The sequence below is a fragment of the Chrysochloris asiatica genome, unplaced genomic scaffold, assembly GCF_000296735.1.
Source record: "Chrysochloris asiatica unplaced genomic scaffold, ChrAsi1.0 scaffold00365, whole genome shotgun sequence".
Classification (NCBI taxonomy): domain Eukaryota; kingdom Metazoa; phylum Chordata; class Mammalia; order Afrosoricida; family Chrysochloridae; genus Chrysochloris; species Chrysochloris asiatica.
Genome location: NW_006408883.1, coordinates 2,319,518 through 2,336,703, shown reverse-complemented (window position 1 = coordinate 2,336,703; position 17,186 = coordinate 2,319,518).

Sequence of the window (17,186 nt, the reverse complement as noted above, 5' to 3'; positions counted from 1 at the left end):
CGGAGTCTCTCTTGACATCCATTTTGGTCTTTTTCTTCTTCTTATCTTCTCAATGAAATTTTCTTTCTTCCTCTGTGATGTTCTTAATGTCATCCTATAGCAGTTGTAGTATTCAGTCTTTGTTTTTAAGGCATCAAAACTGTTCTTCACATGATCTCTAAATTCAGTGACATATTCAAGGACATATATTGACTGTAAAGGACTTGTTTCATTCTCTTCAGCTTTAGCCTGAATTTGCATATAAGCAATTGATGGTATCTTCCACAGTTTTCCCCTGGTCTTGTTATTTGTCTGTAAATTTATCATTCAGTGTTGGCTCATGTGTTGCTGTGATTCTCAAAGCTATGCCACAGGTATTTTAAATATCATCAGGATCACTCACTGTGGACAGATTTCAGATCAGGTTCCAAATGAAGACATACTAGGAAGAAGGTGAAAATACTATTTAGTCACTGAAAACCTTATAAATAGCATTAGAACACTATCAGAATCAGATTATTGAACACTGAAACATGATGTAGAACAACAAAATATTGTAAGATACGGTGGCAGAACATGTGCCCTTCAGGTTGGAAGACACTCAAAATGTGACTGGGAAAGAGCTGCCTTCTCAAAGTAGAGATAACCATGATGATGCAAATGAAAGCTCTCTGGATCTTAATTTTCTGATGGGGCATAACTTAGAATATAGAGAAACAGCTATAAAAATTCATTAAAAATCATAACATGGAATGTATGGTATATGTATCTAGAAAAACTGGAAATTGTAAAAAATGAAATGGAACATATAAACATTAATATCCTAGGCATTAGTGAACTGAAATGCACTGGTATTGTCCATTTTAAATGTGACAGTCACATGGTTTACTGTGGTAGGAATGAGAAATTGAGGAGGATTGGCATTACATTCATCACCAAATAGTACACATCAAGAGCAGTTATGAGGTATAGTGCTGTCACTGATAGGATAATATCCATATGCCTACAAGGAAGACCAGTTAATACTACCATTATTCAAATATATACACCAACCACTAAAGCAAGTGATGATGAAATTGAAAAATTCTTCCCAATTCTTCAGTCTGAAATTGATCAAGTATGCAATCAAGATGTATTGGTCATTACTCAAGCTGAAGGAACTGAAGAAAAATATCAAACCTCTACTTTGAGTATTAAAGGATTCTATGGGCAAAATACTGAATGATGAAGAAAACATCAAGAAAAGATTGAAGGAATACACAGTGTCACCGTACTAAAAAGAACTGGTCGATGTTCAACCATTTCAAGAGGCAGCATATGATCAAGTGCTAATGATCCATAAGGAAGAAGTCAAAAGTGCATTGAAGTCATTGGTAAAGAACAAGGCATGAGGAATTGATGGAATACAATTTGAAATGTTTCAACCAAATGATGCTGCAATGGAAGCACGTTCATTGATGCCAGGAAATTTAGAAGACATCTATCTGGCCAACTGACTGGGAGAGATCTGTATTTATGCCCATTCCAAAGAGAGGTGACCAAACAGAATGTGGAAATCATCTCACAATATCACTGATATCCCATGCAAGTTCTGTTTTACTAAAAGTTATATAGAAATGCTGCAACCATACATTGACAGAGAACACCCAGATGTTCAAGATAGTTTCAGAAGAGGATGAGGAATGAAGTATATCATTGCTGATGTCAGATGGATCTTGATTGACAACAGAGAATATCAGAAAGATCTTTACCTTTACTGACTACACAAAAGCCTTCGAAAGTATGGATCATGACAAGCTGTGGTCAACATTGCAAAGTATGAGTATTCTGGGATACATAATTGTGCTCATGTAGGAACGTGTACATAGACCAAGAGGCTGTGGTTCAAACAGAACAAGGGAACACTGTGTGGTTTTAAATTAGGAAAAGTGTGTGCTAGTGTTGTATTCTCTCACCATACTTATTCAATTTGTTTGCTAAACAAATAATCTGAGAAGGTGGATTCTGATTCAGAGTGTCCCTATGTACAACATAATAAAATTTTTCTCAGTCTTGCACCACCTTCTTAATGGTTGTTATGCTTGAGCCCATTGCTTCTGCCACAGTGCAAATCCATCTCATTTTGGTTTTTCCTCTTTTTTGCAGACCTTCCAGTCTACCAAGCACGATGTCCTTCTCCAGAGACTGGTCCCTCTTAACAAAATGTCCTAAGTATGAGAGATGACATCTCATCACTCTAGCTTCCAAAGAACATACTGGCTATTCTTCTTCCAAAACAGATTTGTCCTTCTGGAAGACCATGGTAGTTTTAATAGTCTTCTCCAAAACCATACCTCAAATATATTAGTTCTATTATGATTTTCCTTATTTATTGTCCAACTTTCACATAAATATGAGCTATTGAAGTTATCATGATTTGAATCAGGAACATCTCAGTCCTCAAAATGACACCTTTGCTCTTGATTACTTAAAAGAAGTCTTATGCAGCTGATTTGTCCAATGCATGATGCTTCTATGTGTGTTGATGATGGATCCAAACAAAATGAAGTCTTTGCCAACTTCTATCTTTTCTTCATTTATCATGATGCTATTTATTAGTGTAGTTGTGGGGATTTTTGTTTTCTTTATATGGAGGTGTAATCCAATTTGAAGGCCATTGTCTTTAATCTCCATCAGCAACTATTTTAAATCCTCTTCATTTTCAGCAAGTAAGGTTGTAACATCTGCATATAGCAGGTTGTAAATGAGTCTTCCTCCATTCCTCATGCCACATACTTCTTCATATAATCCAGCTTCTCAGATTATTTGCTCAGCATACAGATTGACTATGTATGCTCATAGAATACAACCTTAATGAGCACCTTTCCTAAATTATTTAAAATCAGGAAAGCATGGGACTAGAAAGTATATTGTAAATTATCAGATATAGTGCTGGAATATGAGTCCCTCATTTTGGAAGGCACTCAAATTATGTTTGGGGAAGAACTGCCTCCTCAAAATATAACTGGCCTTAATTACATGAATAAAACATATCTTTCAGAAACTGCAGTTACTGATGTAGCACAACTCAAAAATGTGAAGAAAAAACTGCACATATCCATTAATAACTGGAATGTGAAATTTATGAAGTATAAAGCTAGTAGATTTGGAAGTTATCAAAATTGAAATAGGTTACATGTAGATCAATATCCTAGGCAGTAGTGGGTTGAAATGGACTGATACTAACCACTTTGAATCAGAAAATCATATATTTTACTCTGCAGGGAATGGTATTTTGAAGATGAATGTCATCAAATGCATCATCAAAAGGAACATTTCAAGATCTATCTGTGACCAGATAATAAGCAGGTGTGGCACTGTGGGCTAATGCGTCAGACTGCAAAGTCATTTGAACTTCAAGGTCAGCAGTTCAAACTCACCAGCTGCTCCTTGGAAACCCTATTCAGGGTTGCTATGGGTCAGAATCGACTTGACGGCACTTGACAACAACAAATGATGTAGAACAGTTAATACCACTATTATTCAAATTTATGAATCTAACACTAAAGCCAGTGATGATAAAAATCAAGAAGTCTAGCAATTTATTCTTATTGAGGTTGAATGCAACACCATTCCTCTTCAATTTGTCATTCCCAGCATAGTAAACCATGTGGTTGTCAGATTAAAAATGGCCAATGCCAATCCATTTCAGCTCACTAATGCCTAAGATATTGATGTTTATGCATTCCATTTCATTTTTGACAATGTCTAATTTTCCTAGATTCATACTTCATACATTCCATGTTCCAATTATTAATGAATGTTTACAGCTGTTTCTCATCATTTTGAGTTGTGCCCCATCATCAAATGAAGATCCCAAAGGCTTTACTGCCATGGACTTTATTTCATTTGAATCATCATGGTCAATTCTACTTTGAGGAGGCAGCTCTTCTCAAAGTAGAGAGTGTCTCCCAACCTGATGGTCTCATTTTCCAGCACTATATCTGACAGTGTTTTTCTGCTATTCAGAAGCTTTTCAGTGACTAATATTCAGAAGTAGTTCATCACTTCTTCTTCCTAGTCTGTCTTTGGAAGCTCATCTGAAACCTGTACACCTTGAGTGACCGTGCTGGTATTAAAAATACTTGTGGCATAGCTTCCCGAATCAAGCAACTCAAAAGTCACTACATTATGACAAACTGACAGGCAGAAATAATACACAGAGTCACTGTACCAAAAGGAAATGACTGATGTTAAACCATTTCTGGAGGTAGCATATGATCAAGAGCCAATGATACTGAAGGAAAAATCCCAAGTTGCATAGAAGGAATTGACAAAAAGCAAGGCACTGGGAACTGATGAAATACAAATTGAAATTTTTTGACAAAGTGAAGTGGCACTGAAGGCACTCATTCACCTATGCAAATAAATTTGGAAGACTGCTTCCTGGCCAACTGACTGGAAGAGATTTGTATTTGTGCTCATTCCAAAGAGAGGTGACCGAACAGAATGTGGTATCATCGAACAATGTCTTTGGTATCTCATAAGAGTAAAGTTTTACTAAAGGTATTACAGAAATGGCTGCAAGCATACATAGACAGAAAATTTCCAAAGGTTCAAGCCAGATTCAGTAGAGGACATGGAATGAGGGATATCATTTCTGATGTCTGATGGATCTTGGTTGAAAGCAGAGAGTGCCAGAAAGATGTTTACATATGCTTTATTGATTACTTAAGGCTTTCAACTGTGTGAATCATGACAAGCTATATACAACATTGTGAATTATGGGTATTCTGGAACACTTAATTGTGCTCATGAGGAATCTGTACATGGACCAAGTTACAGTTTTTTTAACAGAATATGGGAATGCTGAATGGTTGGATATTAAGAAAAATGTGCCACAAGCTTGAATTCTTTCACCCTACTTATTCAAACTTTATGCTGAACTAATCATCCAAGAAGCGGGTTATATGAGGAAAAGTATGGCATCAGGATTAGAGGAAGACTCATTAACAACCTGTGATATGCAGATGATACAACCTTGCTTGCTGAAAGTGAAGAGGACTTAAAATATTTACTGATGAATATCAAAGAGCACAACCTTCAGCATGGATTAAATATCAATGTAAAGAAATAAAAAATCCTCACCACTAGACTAATAAATGACATTCTTATTAACGAAGAAAAGATTGAAGTTGTCAAGGACTTCATTCTTCTTGAATCAACCATCAACATTCAAGGAAGCATCTGTCAAGAAAGGAAACAACATATTGCATTAGGCAAATCTGCTGCACAAGATCTTCTTAAAGTGTTGAAGAGCAAAACTGTCAGCTTAAGTTGCACCTGACTCAAGACATGATATTTTCAATAACCTCACATGCATGCAAAAGCTGGACAGTGAATAAGGAAGACTGTAGAATAATTGATGCTTTTGAGTTGTGGTGGAGGAGAATATTGAAAGTTCCATGGGCTGCCAAAAGAACAAAGAAATCTGTGTTTAGTACATAGTACTCCTTGGAAGCCAGGATGGCCAAACTTCATTGTTCTTACTTCAGATATATTGTCAGGAGGGACACAGGAGAAGGATATCATGTTTGGTAAGGTGGTGGGTCAGAGAAAAAGAGGATGACTCCAGCGAGATGGATTTGCAAATTGGCAGCATCAGTGGGTCCAAACATGGCAATTATCATGAGGTTAGCCCAGGACCAGGCAATATTGCATTCTGTTGTACATAGGGTTGCTATGAGTTGGTACCAATTCAATGGCATCTAACAACAACACAACCGATTTATTCTGTCTGAAATTTATCTAACATGTAATCAACATGCATTGATAACTACTGGTTACTGGAAAGCAAAAGATGGACACAATAGGAAGGATCCATAGTTTGAAAATATGGCCTTCATGATAGATATGATGTTGGAGATTATATGATAGAATTTTGCAAGGCTAGCAAATTATTCATTGAAAATATCATTTCAACAATATAAATAATGTCTATATTCATGTACCTCATCATATGGCATACACAAGGATTACATTGACTACATCGTGGGAAGATGGGATGGAGAAACTCAGTATTATCAGGCAAACCAAAGGCTAGTACAGACTGTGGTACACAACATAAACTGTTCATACCCAAATTTAGGCTGAAGCTAAAGAAATTTAAAACAATTCCATGAAAGTGAAAATATTACATTGAATGTATCCAACCAGAATTAAGACACTACCTGAAAAACATATTTAATGATTTAGACATAAAAGACTGAAGACCAGAAGATTTGTGAGATAATATCAAAATCATCATACATTATGAAAGTAAAAAAAAAAAAAATCGTTAACAACACAAGAAAGAAAAAAAAGAGATAGCAATAAATGTCTGAAGAAGTTGCAAAATATGCTCTTGAGCATAGTGAAGCTAAGGAAACTGGAAGAAAGGAAAATGTGAAAGAGCTGAATTGAAAATTTCAAAAGGCAGGCTGAGAGTTCAAAGAGGATTTAAAATATTATCTAATGAAGATCAAAGACCACAGCCCTCAGTTTGAATTGTACAATATAAAGAAAACAAGTTTCCTCACAAATTAAAGTCTTATAAAGAAATGTCCAGAGCCCAGCAGTTAGAAAAGCAAAAGGGAAGAACTTTACCCTCATTTTTATGCTGGAAGAACTTAAGAAAATATTCAAACCTTGATTTGGGACATTGAAGGATTCTATAAGCAAAATATTGAATGATACAGGATACATCATAAGAAAATGGAAAGAATGCATAGTCTGTACAAAAAGAAATGAACAATTCTCAACCATGCACCATATAATCAAAAGATAGCATATTATCTAGAGTCAATGGTGTTTAAGTAAGAAATCCAAGGCATTAGCAAAGAACAGGGATCTGGAAACTTATGAAGAACTAGGGGCACTAACTCAATTACACCAAGAAATTTTGAAGACAGCCACTTGGACAACTGATTGGAAGACAGCCATATTCATGCCCATTCCAAAGACAGGTGACCCAACAGAATGAACACTATCATTGTCATCACATACATGTAAACTTTTGCTTAAGATAATTCAAAAACAGTTGCAACAGTATATTGACAGGGAACTGTCAGATGTTCAAGCTGGATACAGACAAAGATGTGGAAATGGAATATCATAGCTGATGTCATATGGATCTTGGCTGAAAGCAGAGAATACCAGAAAGATGTTTACCTATGCTTCATTGACTATGTAAAGGTTTCTGAATATGTGGGTCATGACAAGCAATGGACAACATTGCGGAGTTTGAGTATTTTGGAAAACTTAATTGTGCTCATGAGAAATCTGTACATGGACCAAGAGGCAGTTGTTCAAATAGAACACTGTAATACTGAATGATATAAAATTAGGAAAGTTGAGCACAAGTATTGTATTCTTTCAACATATTTATTCAACCTGTATGCTGAGCAAATAATCTGAGAAGCTGGGTTATATGAAGAAAAATGTGGCATCAGGATTGGAGGAAGACTCATTAACAACCTGCGATATGCAGATGATACAACCTTGCTTGCTGAAAGTGAAGAGGACTTAAAACATTTACTGATGAAGATCAAAGAGCACAGCCTTCAGTATGGATTATATCTCAATGTAAAGAAAACACAAGTCCTCACCACTGGACCAATAAACAACATTCTTATCAATGGAGAAAAGATTGAAGTTGTCAAGGATTTTATTCTTCTTGGATAAGCTATCAACGCTCACGGAAGCAGCTCAAACGACCTATTGCATTAGGCAAATCTGCTGCACAGGAACTTTTTAAAGTGCTGAAGAGCAACGATGTCAGCTTGAGGACTAATGTGCGCCTGACCCAAGCCATGGTATTTTCAATAACCTCATCTGCATGCAAAAGCTGGACATTAAATAAGGAAGACTGTAGAAGAATTGATGCATTTGAATTGTGGTGTTGAAGGAGAATATTGAAAGTGGCATGGACTGCCAAAAGAACCAATAGATCTATTTTGGAAGAAGTGCAGCAGAGTGCTCCTAGGAGGCCAAGATGGCCAAACTTCATCTCTCATACTTTGGACATATTGTCAGGAGGGACCAGTCCCTGGAGAAGGACATCATGTTTGGTAAGGTAGAGAGTCAGAGAAAAAGGGGAAGACCCCCAGTGAGATGGATTGGCCAAGTGGCAGCATCGATGGACTCAAGCATGGCAACAGTAGTAAGGTTGGCCCAGGATTGGTCAGTATTTCGTTATGCTGTGCATAAAGTCTCTATGGGTCAGTACCAACTCGATGGCACCTAACAGTCCCTTGAGAAGAACATTATGCTAGGGAAATTGGAGAGTCAGTGATAAAGAAGACCTCCAAGGATTTGGATTGGCATGCTAGCAGCAGCAAAGGCCTCAAGCTTAACAATGATTGTGAATAGGTGGCATGACTGGGCTGTGTTTAGTTCTATTGTGCGTAAGTTCCATATTAGTTGGAACTGTGCATTAGCACCTAATGATAATCCTTTATTTATTTATCTTTTTAAGTTGTTTAAGTGATTTTGATTATCTGACAGAATTCTTAAAGTGTCTATTTGGACATCCATAAGGAATCCTGGCATTGGAGGTTAATCACTGAATCGTAATGTCATTTTGAATCACAAGTCAATGGTTCAAGCCCAACAGCCGCTCCTTGAAAACCATATAAAGTGTTACTGGTGTGGCGCTTGTCATTTTGAATCACAAGATAGGTGGTTTAAACTCACCAGCCGTTCCTTGGAAATTCTATAAAGGACTTCTATGGTTAGGAACCAACTCAATGGCACTTAGCAATAAATAGCAAGAGTCAGAACTGACTTCACAACATTTAACAACAATAACCACAAGATTAACTTAAACCAGTTGACCCACATCAATTTTGAAGCTGATGATAAAACCGAAGGAATTATACCAATATTTTAATTTTTAATGCTATCTTCCTTAATATTCCTTTCTACTAATACTTGCAAATTATACCTTGTTTCTTCTAATTGCTATTCCCAGTCTTTCTCTGTTGAAAAAATGGAGGGATTAGTCAACAAAATTCCTCTCTTAGAGGTGAGCCAGTAAATCTCATCCTGGTGTTCTTCTGTAGGATAAAAATTGGACTGCTAACTGCAAGATGAGTTGTTCAAACATACCCTCTGCTCCATGGAAATACTATGTTGTTGTTGTTAGGTACAATCGAGTTGGTACTGACTCATAGAAACCCTTTGCACAACCGAATGAAACACTGCCTGGTACTGGGTCAACCTCACAATTGTTGCCACATTTGAGCCCATTGATGTTGGCACTTTGCCAATCCATCTCACTGGGGGTCTTCCTCTTTTTCTCTGACCCTCCACCCTACCAAACATGATATCCTTCTCCAGTGATTAGTCCTTCCTGACAATATGTCCAAAGCATGACAAATGAAGTCTGGCCATCCTGGCCTCCAAGAAACACTCTGGCTGCACTTCTTCCAACATAGATCTGTTTGTTCTTTTAGCACCCCATTGTACTTTCAATATTCTCCTCTAACACCATAACTCAAATGCATCAATTTTTCTACCGTCTTCCTTATCTACTGTCCAGATTTTGCATGCATATGGAGTATTGAAAATATCATGTTTTAGGTTAGGCATACCTTAGTCCTCAAGCTGGCATTTTTGGTATCCAACACTTTAAAAAAGTTCCTGTGTAAAAGATTTGCTTAATGAAATACATTGTTTGTTTTTCTTGTCTGCTGCTTCCATGGGTGTTGATATTTGATCCAAGAAAAATGAAGTCTGACAACTTCAGACTTTTCTCCATTGATAAGAATGTTGTTTATTGGTCCAGTGGTGAGGATGTTTATTTTCTTTATATTGAGACGAAATCCATACCAAAGGCTATGGTCTTTGATATTCATCAGTAAATATTTTAAGTCTTCTTCAGCAAGCAAGGTTATATCATCTGCATATCGCAGTTTGTTAAACACTATACAGGTTCACTATGAATTAAAACTGACTGGACAGAACATAACAATAGCAAAAGCAAGTTAACTGAAGATTCTATACTCCATATGAAAGGTTGTGTATTTTCAATTGGTCTTAAGACACAGAGAAATAATGGAAAATTGATCCGTTTTTTCTTGGTTGCTAACTTCTATAACCACCGATAATTTGTAATTCTGGGGAAAGGACCTAGAAAAATTCTGAAGTTAATAGCTGACAGTCACATTCAACAAAGTACAAATTTCTCCATTTATTTAGAAAATGATGTGTCCCTGTGGATTATGGGTTACAACCTGTAGACCACTAAACACACTCAGTCTTTCATTAGAGGAAGCAATGAGTCTGGAACAACTAAACCTCCTCATTTAGTCTCTCTTCTTCTTCTGGCATCCTTGCTAAAACACCCTGGTTTGTTATAATAATAGCAAAATGTATTAGGTAGCCCCTATACAGGGAGTTGGAACCGACTTGACATCACTTAACAATAACAAAAACAACAAGAAGTAGTTGGGTTAGTTAATCATTTTATTAGTAGTATCTTTTTCTCTCTTAGCCTGTTCCTTTCCTAACATTTGGGAAAGTTCATGAACCAATTTTACTAATTCTTTGGTTTCTGTTCTTTTCTTGTTCAAGGCTTTCTCTTTAGTTGTTGCTTTTGTTTACTGCCATCGATTCAGTTCAACTCATAGCAACCTCATTTACGATTCTAAGGAGCAGCTGGTAAGTTTGAACCACCAAACTTGCAGTTCAAATTGACCTTGCTGTTGAGTGTTTACCCTACAGAGCCACACCAGCCAAATCTTGTCTCAATCCTTCAATGAAAGCTCTGTGGAATGTTTCCTTAATTATACTCCTTTTCTATGTTTTATTTTAATGCTCAGTGAATTTTTGGAAGTCTAAAGACATAAACAGACTTTCCTTTACCCTGTGCATAGGTGTAATCTTTGACCAATTAATCTGTTCAGGAAAAGACTAAGAGATGACGAATTACAAATCATCATGTATATGTACTTTTTTTTTCTCTGTTTCAATAATTTTATCTCCTGTTTCATCAAATGTAGGTTATAAAGTAGATTGTGCATTCTACCACTCTGCTTCTTCTAGATACTTGATAGCATATTCTGGGTTGACAATGATGCGAACAAGATGAAGCAATCTGGTAGCCTAGGATTATATGCATCAATTTAAATTCTCAATCCCCCTTTGAAATATGAAAGAATCTTTTCTATTATTTAGAAAAGCTTGGGGAATAAATAGGAGCTAAGTCTGAGTCAAGGAGCTCTGGTAGCGTAGTGGTTACGAATCGGGCTGCAAACCTTAAGGTCAGTGGTTCGAAACTACCAGCTGCTCCGCGGGAGAAAGATGAGGCTTTCTACTCCCGTAAAGATTTACACCCTCGGAAACCCTGTACAGGGTCGCTATGGGTCGGAACCGACTCGACGGCACTTAACAACAACAACAAGTCTGAGTCAAAGGAATAAGGGTGACATGGCTTTTGTCATGCTTTCATGTAGGCACCCCAGAGGGTAGAATTTGGGTTGGATAACATATTTCTTTAATCTTTTATTTTGTTGTTGTTAAGTACCATTAGTGAATTCTAACCCAACAGGACCCTGTACATGGTTTCTGAGGAACAGCTGGTATGTTTAAACTATTGACTCTGTGGTTCTAAGTCCAGTGCTTAGTCTACCTAAATCACCACACCAGTAGTCCTTTGTTAACTTATTTAAAATGTTCTCCATGTTCACATAGGATGGGCTTGTTAAAATGGAGGAAAAGCGTTTTTTTTTTTTTTGTTTTTTTGTTTTTTTAGTTTAATTTCTTGAGAAAACTTTGAGAGGACAGAATATTGTCCTCTTAATATTCTTAATATTTCCTCATGTTTGGCAATCTATTAATTGAAGGAGGCAGACTAATTTTCTTTGAGTGGAATTTGGCAAAATTTGTTTCTGAAGCTTTCCAACTATTCCCTTAAATATCTTATTTGCTTAAAAATAAAGACCACAAAAAACACTGGTACCATTGATCAGTTTCCTGATTCTTAATTCCATTGGTCCATTCTTTTTAAATAAGTAAATAGGATCCATTTTGTGAATTAGGCTTTGGGCTGCAAGCAGATACTCTGTGTGAGAAAAATAGGTGGTCTGGTCCCTTAAAAATTAAAAGTTTCAGAAACCCAGTATAAGTTCGCTGTGAGTAGAAAGTCTCTATGGCTTAACTGAATTTAGTACATATTTTTAAAATACATAACTTCCTCAGGGTAGTCTCCCTGACTCAGTATTTCCAATTGTCTCCAATAAACTATTTTGCTAGCACTTTGTAAAGGATAAACCTAATACTTCTCACAGTGCCCACAAACATTCACATCGTAAAAGAAACAAAGAGAAAGGAAATGCCCTTCAGTTGCTTTCTATGTTGTTGTTCTTAAGTGCTGTAGAGTCAATTCCTACCCACAGCAACCCTGTATATGTTTCCAAACATCAGCTGGTGATCTTAAACCACCAACCATGCTGTTCAAATGAGATTGCAGTCTGATGAATTATCCCACAACACTACACCAGCAGAGATAAATTGCTCCACAGGATGGAGATATCCAGGAAATCTTACTGGACAGCCTGGATTTACCCCAGTCAGCAAAAAAGTATATGGGACTTAAAGGATCTCATGAGGTCTCAGAAGTCTAACTGGCTTTGTCAACAAGAAATTATTACAGGCCAGAAAGATGCCATAGATCATGCCACAGCTACCAAGAACTATTCTGGTGCACAAAGCACAAATTGCTGTAAAATTACAACAAATATTTATTTCAGATGAATAAATGCTGTTATTAAGTGTTGTTGAGTTGGTTCTGACCCATAGCAATCCAGTATAGGGTTTCCGAGGAGGAGCTGGTAAGCTTGAACTGCCGACCTTGCAGTTCAAATGGCTTTGCAGTCTGGCACATTACCCCACAGTGCCACACCAGGACTAGAGTGGAGGAATTTTAAAAGAGTAAACACATAGATTGTTTCAATGAGAAGTATCAAAGTCCAAAAGAAGGAACTTGGGTCCCTAGCATTGAAAAGCTGGAAATCTCTCTCTCTTCTTCTTTTCATTTTTTGGGCAATAGCTTGTTCAGGGTCCCCAGATCAAAAGTGAGGTAAGCGTTGCAAACCATATGTGTCATAAATGATAAAATCATCATTATATATTAGTCCTGCAAGTTATGTTTACAAGAAGACATCAACAATAAAACATATTGATGAGAATATTTGGTTGTGACCTTTACAGTATAGATTTTAATGGTCTTTTTCTACCTTCCATTAATAAAATATGTGGAGCTGCCTGTTTTATCATCTAAAATCATTACTGCTTTTGTCTATTTCTAACCTCAAGTTGGAGGCTCTTTTGACCTATGATGTTAAATGCCTTAGAATCAGTTTGATTCCATGAAACCATAGGATAAGCGCTTGACCTTGAGGTAGGTTTGAACTGCAAGGTTGGTGGTTCAGACTCACTGGATGCTCCTTAGAAACCCTATACAAGGCCACTATGAATCAGAACTTAATAACAACTACAACATGAGCAACAGAAGAAAACTCTGTACAGTCCTAAGACATCTTCACAATTATTGTTATGTTTAATCCAATTTTTGTTGCCACTATATCAATCCATTTCATTGGGGGATCTTACTCTTTTTCATTGACCCTACCTTCCAAGGAACAATCTGGTAGTATTTCTTTCAAAACAGATTCATTTGTTCTTATGGTAGTCCATAGTACATTCAATATTCTTCATTAACACCGTAACCATTTTTTTTTTTTTTTTTTTACTTTTTATTGTGAATTGAGTGAAGGCTTGCAGATAAATTCATCAACTTTAATTCAATTCAACAAATTATACACTTTGTTACAACTTAATAACTACAATGCCCTCCCTGCAATAATAATTATCCTGCTTTTTCTCTGTGGCTCCTCATTTATGTCTTATATTTCAAAAATGAATAAAGCAAAAGTATTTTATGTACACATACAAAACAATACACACACACACACACACACACACACATATATATATATATTTAAATGTCTAAAGGGCATATTGTGCAAGCCAGCCACCTACCACAGGCACACAGACTTATTAAATTCATGCCACCACCTCTAACACCATTTCTGTTGTCACTGCTCAATAATTCAAATGCATCTATTCTTCTACACTCTTGCTTGTTCATGATTATGAGGCAATTGATAATATCATGATTTGGGTAAGGCTCACCATTGTACTCAAACTGATATCTTCACTTTTTAACATTTTAAAGAGGTCTGTTGAAGTACATTTGCTTAATACAATACATTATTTGAATTCTTGACTACTACTTCCATTAATATTAATTTCAGATCCAAGCAAATGAAGTCTTTGATAACTTCATCTATTCTCCATTTATCATGATGTTATTCATTGGTTGTTGTTGTCAGGTGTCATTGAGGTTGAGTCAATTCTGACTCATAGTAACCCTGTATTGGGATTCTATGGAGATGCTGATGAGCTTGAACCACCAACCTTGCAGTGCAGGCCAATCTTGCAGTCCAGTGCATTAACCTGCCGTGTCACACTAGGACTAGTGAGGATTTTTGTTTTCTTTATATTGAGTTTCAATCTATAATGAACACTATAGCCTTTATAGATAAAGTCACTGAAACAAAATGAAATGGTTCATGTTCAACCATTTCAAGAGTTAGCATATGATCCAGAGCCAATGATACTGAAGGAAGAAGTCCAAGATGCATTGAAAGAATTGGCAAAGAATAAGGCACCAGGAATTGATATACTAAAAATTGAAATCTTTCAAGGAAGTGAGGCAACATAGGAGGCACTCACTCATGTATGCCAAGAAATATGGAAGACAACTATCTGGCCGACTGATTGGGAGAGATCCATATTTGTGCCCATTCCAAAGAGAGGTGACCCAATGGGATACATAAAGTATCAGAAATCTCTTTGATATCTCATGCTAGTAAAGTTTCATTGAAGGTAATATAGAAATGGCTGCAAGCATACATCGACAGAGAACTTCCAGAGGTTCAAGCCGGATTCAGAAGAGGTTGTGAAAAGAAGGATATAATAGCTGATGTCTGATGGATTTTGGCTGAAAGCAGAAACTATCAGTAAGATTTTTACCTGTGTTTTATTGACTAGGCAAAGGCTTTCAATTGTGTGGATCATGACAAACTATGGACAACATTGCAAAGCATGACTATTCCTGAACACTTAATTGTGCTAATGAGGAATCTGTACCTGGACCAAGAGGCAGTTGTTTGGACAGAACATGGAAACATTAAATGGTTTAAAATTAAGAAAGGTGTACGACAAGATTTTATTCTTTCACCATACTTATTCAACCTGTATGCAAAACAAATAATCCAAGAAGCTGGGTTCTATGATGGAAAACATGGCATCAGGATTAGAGGAAGACTCATTAACAGATGATACAACCTTGCTTGCTGAAAGTGAAGAGAATTTAAAACATTTACTGATGAAGATCAAAGAGCACAGCCTTCTCAATGTCAAGAAAACAAAAATCCTCACTACTGGACCAATAAACAACATTCTTATCAATGGAGAAATGATTGAAGTCATCAAGGACTTCATTTTTCTTGGAACAACTATCAACACTCACAGAAGCAACAGTCAAGAAACCAAATGATGTATTGCATTAGGCAAATCTTCTGCACAAGACCTTTATAAAGTGTTGAAGAACAAAGATGTTAATTTGAGACTAAGGTACACCTACCCAAGCCATGGTATTTTCAATAACTTCATATGCATGTGAAAGCTGGACAGTGAATAAGAAAAACCATAGAAGAATTGATGCTTTTGAGTTATGTTGTTGGAGGAGAATATTGAAAGTGCCATGGGCTGCCAAAAGAACCAATAGTTCTGTTTGGAAGAAGTGCAGCCAGAGTGTTCCTTAGAGACTAAGATGGACAAACTTAGCCTCTCCTGCTTCGAACATATTGTCGGGCGAGACCAGTTGATGGAGAAGGATATCATGTTTGGTAAGGTGGAGGGTCAGAGAAAATGAGATCAAATGAGATGGTGGCCAAGTGGCAGCATCGATAGTCTCAAACGTGGCAACAGTAGTGAGGTTGGCCCAGGATCAGGCAGTGTTTTGTTCTGCTGTGGATAAGGCCACTATGGGTCGGTACTGACTCAATGGCACCTAACAACAACAACATAATCTTTTATCTTCATCATCAAATATGTCAAGTCTACTTTCACTTCCAGTATGCAAGGTTGTGTCTTCTGTATATCACAAGTTATTAATGAGTCTTCCTTGGATCCTTCTTCATTTAATCCAGTTTATCATTTTATTTTCTCAGCATACAGCTGGAATAAGTAATAGGATAGGATAAAACATCATTTTTTTTCCTGGTTTTAAACTATTCCCTTATGCTGTTCAAATTACTGCCTCATGATTTCTGTAGAGGTTTCTTGTGAGTAAAACAAAGTGTTCTGAAATTCCAATTCTTATCAATATTATACATAGTTTGTTAAGATCTGCATAGTAGAATGACTTCACATAGACAAAATTCTGATATTCTCTAATTTCAACCAAGATTCATATACAGAAATATAATAAATATATTGCTATATTTTTATATTAAAATTTTCACTTTGGCAGCAATATGAATAATATATAAATGGCGTGAAGGAAACATGATTGCACTTGTAATACAAAAGTGTTTTATATTATAAATGATAATACAAATAATAATGGAAGTAGACTGGAGCGATGAAGTCATGATAAAATTCATTATGAGATGTAACTGATAGTGACTGATTAGATATGAGTTAAAATGAGTATTCTGTAGCAATTCTGGATCCCACTTTCTTACTTGACCTGTTGTTGTTTTGGTTATTTAGTGCTATTGAGTCAGTTCTGACTCATAGCAACCTGTAAGAAGTTTTAGAGGAGTGACTGATGAGTTTGAAACACTGACCTTGTGGTTCAAAGTGACCTTGTGGTTGAGTACTTGCCCTACAGTGCCACACCAATACTTGGTGTAGTGAAATCATTAACTGTGATGCTGGATAAATGAGGAGTACAAACCAGAAAATGAGATCAGTTTGAGATAGTTTGAATCTGAGTAGCCACTGGAATATCTAGCCATGGACACTATAACCAGTATTGTCTGTTAGTTTGTTATACTGTGGTGACTTCTGGTTACTACGATGCTGGGAACTATGTGACAAGTATTTTAAATATC